The 5,894-nt window shown below is 33.4% G+C and overlaps 1 pseudogene across 1 annotated transcript; it reads left to right on the top strand.

Moving 5' to 3' along the window:
* The first annotated feature begins 3,346 nt into the window (after window positions 1–3,346).
* Window positions 3,347–5,092, top strand: LOC149250759 (indole-3-acetate O-methyltransferase 1-like; annotated as a pseudogene). Its single transcript, XR_016265957.1, has 4 exons — window positions 3,347–3,481; window positions 3,578–4,012; window positions 4,109–4,374; window positions 4,454–5,092. The product of XR_016265957.1 is annotated as an indole-3-acetate O-methyltransferase 1-like (transcript).
* Window positions 5,093–5,894: the final 802 nt, after the last annotated feature.

Raw genomic sequence — 5,894 nt, 5'->3', positions numbered from 1 at the left:
GGATATTTAAATAGATTATCTAAATCTTGTATTGAAATATTTTTAACAATTATAAAAATGATAAACTTTCCACACTCAAAATTGAAATATATTTATTTTCTATACATTTAATTATGTTATTTTTAAATTGATATAAAATTTTGTAATTTTGAACATTAGTATTTAAATATTTTATTTATGTTTGAGAGTGGGGTAAAACATTCTTACATCTTTTGAGTTGTAATGTCAACAATAAATCTGGAAATCATAATGAGAGTAAAATTATTGATATTTTGTAATGCATTTAATTTAAAATAACTAAATAAATATATTCATTTTTGTTTTTAATTATAGTTGATATTGTTTTTTATTTAGAAAATTTTTTATTTTTATTTTTATTTTATCTTTTATTTTTAATTACTTTTATCTCTTTTTATTTTTATTTTATAAGTTGATATAAAACTAGTTATTTCACATGAATATTCCAATATTTTATGTATGGTTGAGAGTGAGAGTGAAATATTCATACCACAAACGGAGCAAGCACAATAAGAGTGAGATTATTAATATTTTATAATATTTTTAATTAAAACTAATCACTAACCAAATAAGTATATTCACTTTTGTTTTTAATCAAAGTTAACACTATTTTTTATTGGAGTTGTCTATAATGGGACTTTTTGGAGATTCCGGTGACGGAATCCGACGGAAGAAATTGAGGTTAAATCTTGATTTGTCGCAATTAAAATGGTTTTTTAACTGTATATTTGGATTCAGCACCCTCGAAAATCCCTGGGATGCTTTCATTGTGCAGAAATTAGCTATCAAACTTGAGATTCCAATAAATTCCTGCCCGATTTTGACCGGAAAAACCCGCCAGAAAGACTTTCAAAAAATCGCGTTATAGACAACTACTTTTTTATTTATAAAATATTTTATTTTTATTTTTATTTTAAAAGAAAAAAATTGTAGATTTCCCTAAATGTATAATGCAGCCCAACACTAACTTACAGAAATTTGAAAAAAATACATTTTTTATAAAAAGTAATATTCAAAACAATATTACCTTGATAAATTTTAAACATATAAAATTATTTAAATTAAATTTCTGAAATAATTATCAGTAATAACTACAACATTAATAACAATTAAATTTGTAAGTACCTTATTTTTGTTTTTAATCATGGTTGACACTGTTTTATTTAGAAAATATTTTTATTTTAAAGAAAAAAAATACAGATTTTCCTAAATATAAAATGCAAAGCAACACTAATTTACATAAAATTGAGAAAAAAACATACAAATTTTATAAAAGTAATATTTTTGATAAATTTTAAACCTATGCATTATTTAAATAAAATTTCCAAAATAATTATCAATAATAATTACAACATTAATTAAATTTTAAATAAAATTTCTCAAATAATTATCAATAATAATTACAACATTAATTAAATTTTAAATAAAATTTCTCACATAATTATCAATAATAATTACAACATTAATTAAATTTTATAAAAAATATTAATATTAATAATTTTAATTTATATCTACCTTCATATTAATGATTATTTAAAGTTTTCCATAGAAATTCTAACACTAAAAACAAATTAATTGACTTGCCGATGAGTGTCGTGAGTCATGACTCGTGAGTGAACCAACACCTTCACCGTATATGTTAAATATTTCTTTACCGGATTACAATGCGTTACCTAACCATTTGGCTGTGCATTTATTCCTTCGCACAAGTTGCCATCGGCCGGTCACTGCAGCTGTGTAGAATTGAATTCCATGGTTCGAGCTGTCCCTATATCCAACTCCATAGGAAAGTAATTGCGCCTTGACATGCGCAGGAGATAGCAATATAACAGGCGCGCGGTAATGAGTAGAGAAGGAAAAAAAAAGACCCGCGGTGTTATATGGCTATCTCCAGCGCATGTCAGGCGCAATTACTTTCCTATGGAGTTGGATATAGGAACTGCCGTGACTGCAGCTGTGTACCTTGAATTGAGTTCCATGGTTCGAGCTAGACAGCCGGCCGACAATGACAGATGTCGGAGGTAACACAGGCTTCCGGCTGCAAAAGTTTTCCGAGGAGAGACAACTCCGATAATGAATATGAACATCCGTTTCTGTAGACGGAGGTGGGTCCAAATAGCCACGTAATGTATGTTCAGTGAATCTGCAAGGGGACTCTTATTTCTGACTTTATAGTAATATTAATGTTATCTGGAATAGTCATGGTACTATGAGTGACAGCACGTGAACATCTGTTTCTGTAGATGGAGGTGGGTCCAAATAACCACGTAATGTATGTTCAGTGAATCTGCAAAGGGACTCTTATTTCCGACTTTAGACTTTATAGTAATATTAATGCTATCTGACATTCGATGGAATAGCCATCGCACTATGAGTGACAGCAAGTGGAGAGAGAGGATGAGCGTGGAGAAGGAACTCTATGACTATTCCCCTAGCATGTCAGATAGCATTAATATTGCTATAAAATCAGAAATAAGAGAAGCCAATCTACAACCGAGATAAGAGTTGCAACTTGCCATTCGAAATAAGCATGATTGTTGGAATAATTTAATTTAACGGTTGCTTCAAATTTGAAATTCCTAGCGTGCTGCTCAGCGAATATCCGCCACCTCCTTTTCTCTTCTGTCTGCTGACCAGGGTTGGAATTAATTTTCTCTTCTGTCTGCTCACCAGTGTTGTTTGGAATTAATTTGAGAGTTTAACCTTTTACATATTTCATGCTAACGAGTACGCTGAATGCGGCGGAGGTATCTACTGTTAATTGCTTTGTGGCTATCAATTTAACCGTCAAATTCGATCTCCACCTCACACTTCAAATCGATTTTTGCTAATTTTGGACGTTTTTCTTAAATGACGTGAGAATGCTGAGATATAATATGTTGACGTCATTATTATGCATAATTGTTCGGGTAAGAGTTTTCATTAATCACGAAGGATATAAAAATATCATTAAAAATATTAAATTTATTAATCTATTTTATTGAAGAATCTGCTAGTTTGGCCGAGATTTTTTTTAATATTTAAGAAAATAATCTAATTATCAAAACACTTATTAAGATTTAGATTTTGACCAAGTATGATTTTTTATGGATTATTAGTTGATTATTTCAGGTGACATGATTTTCTTTGAATAAAAACGATAAGTCAGATAATTTTACTCATCTCTAATTTGACATTAGATTTTTTCATCTTTAAGCCATGAATTTACCCCCCCACCCAAAAATTATCATGTATATGACGTCAGGCTCATGACATCATCGTTATCTTATTCTGGTTATATATTTTTGCTCTCAGCGCTCACGTTTCCGAGTGACAATTCAGCTCGAGATTTTGCATTGCTGAGAAATAATTGCTTGATCGACTACTTAGTCCGATGGAGAGGGTAAGCACCCTCGAAAATGTGCTCAGCATGAAGGGAGGAAATGGAGATACAAGTTATGCCTACCATTCTCCTTCTGTGCAGGTAATTTTCTTAACCTAATCAAGCCCTGGTTAAACCTTAATTCCGACATCCTATTGAAACGAATGAGCCTATATCATTCCGTTGATGTATGCGCAGTTAAAGATAGTTCTGGCCCTTAAACCCCTTTTGGAGCACGGAATCTACCAGAACGTCACATCTTTTGTAAAGGCCGTAGATGGTGTGTTTCGTATTGCAGACTTTGGTTGTGCAACGGGCATGAACACTCTTCTCACAGCCGACACCATCGTCACAGCTGTCAAATCCATTTTTATTAGCCATTGCCTGCACGTACCAGAATTCCAGGTTCACTTCGTGGATCTTCCGTCGAATGATTTCAATACATTGTTTCGAACTTTACCCCCATTCCGTGATGCAGATGTAACTGTAGCAGCAGCGAACGATCAGAATAAACCTCCAGCGGGTAGATCTTACTTCGCGTCAGCGGTGTCGGGATCGCACTACAGACGACTTTTCCCACGGCAAACCCTCCATTTCTGCCATTCCTCCATCAGTCTCCACTGGCTTTCACAGGTCACAAAAACGTTAAACCCTACTATTTAATTCTCTCATCTGACCAAATCTACTTATTGTTGATGAAGCGCGTTTATTAATCGTTTTCGATTTCAGGTTCCTGCTAGCATCGAGGACAGAAGTTCTCCTGCTTGGAACGGTGGCCATGTCTACATATCAGTGATGCAGTGGCCAATGCCTATCTCAATCAATTCAAACAAGACTTTGCAGCATTCTTAAGTGCCAGAGCAGAAGAAATTATTCCTGGAGGATGCATGTTCATCGCTACCTTGGCCCGTAATTCTGCGGCCATAAAGGAACAAAGCGGGTTGGGAGCTTGCGCTTTTCACTTGGAGGTTGCATTTCTGGAGTTGGTGAATGAGGTAAAATATATAGTTCGATATTATTATCTCATAATTAGGTTTGAATACATTCAGTGAGTGATGGAGATTTTGTTGGCAGGGTTTGATTGAGGCGGAGAAACTAGACTCCTTCAACATTCCTTACTATGGTCCAAGTGGGGAGGAGTTAAAGATCGTAGTGGAGATGGAGAACTCGTTTGCAATAGACAGCGTGAGGACTCTGAGTGGGTTTCCTTTGCATCCATTGTTGGAAGTTAGAGAGGGGGAAGAGGAAATGTTTGGGAGAATAGTAGGAAAGCATTACAGAGCCCTGTTCGAGAATATTGTGGGAGCCCACTTGGGATGGAATGAATATCTGATAGATGAATTTTTCTCCAGAATTGAGAAAAGAGCCTCTGCCAAATATGGAGAGTACCTGCCCAATACACTTGACCTAGTGATTGCCTTTCTCCTTCGCAAATGATATACTTTAGCGGGTTCCTTGATCTTGGTTATCACTATCCGTTGGATATCTTGGTTAGCGGCTCCCTGAATCTCGGTTATCTCTATTCGTACCGTATAACTCAACAAACACATAAAAGGTGCTACATGGAATGCTATGGAGGCTATTAGTTGAAAAGAGTGGAACCAGGGGTACGGGTAGGTTATTTTTAGGAAGGGCCAGATACATGATAAATGTATTTGCGCTCGTGTTTCAAGTTTCCATTAAGAATAACTTCCGTTGAATAAAAGATTATGTATTTCATATCGTGTTTCATGTTTCCATTAAGAATAATTTTACAACTTTCCGTCATTGCCTTATTTAAGTTATTATATTTACAACTTTCTGTCATTGCCTTATTCAAGTTATTATATCTGTAACGTTTAACTTTGCATACTTCGCATCATTGAATTACCTATTCATTAAACATATGCGGTTGGTTTACATTTCCATTCAAATATCGCGTTATAATAAAATTGAAAGTACTCTTCGTCTGGTTAGCATTTGTAACGTATACTATGAACTAAGTTGTTACACCTTTATAGTAATCAATGATAAGCACGGTTTTTGATAGTAAAATAACTCCTAAAAAATCGCTCGCTAAGACCTGCTATTCTATCTTAAACAGCATCTCCAAAATTTCCACACGCTGCTGAGATTCATTTGAGTTAAACGCTTCCATTAAGAATCACTTTAAAAACTTCGGATCACAGAATTATGTGTATATACATTTCCACTTCATCATTGCATTATTATTATAAAATTGAAACCGAAAGCACCCTTTGTCTCGTCGGGGTTTGTAAAATATATCATCACCTTCTACTGTTACAGTTAAATAGTAGATAATGCCAAGAGCTTTTCCCCGTAGTATGAATTTCACAAAATGCTACGATTATAGGTGATTTTAAATGGTGAATAATTTATCCAATTTAAGACACAATTTACAAAATTATATTATATCAAATAAAATTATATTTTAAGTATATTTTTAATAAATAATTAGGTTGCCAAAAATCTTTCAAATTTATATTTATATTAGATATTTGACCAAAAAAAAAAA

Source organism: Pinus tabuliformis, chromosome 7 (assembly GCF_031772625.1).
Source record: "Pinus tabuliformis cultivar Carrire ecotype Pingquan chromosome 7, CPIR1, whole genome shotgun sequence".
Lineage (NCBI taxonomy): Eukaryota > Viridiplantae > Streptophyta > Pinopsida > Pinales > Pinaceae > Pinus > Pinus tabuliformis.
This window is presented reverse-complemented; position numbering and strand designations above follow the sequence as displayed.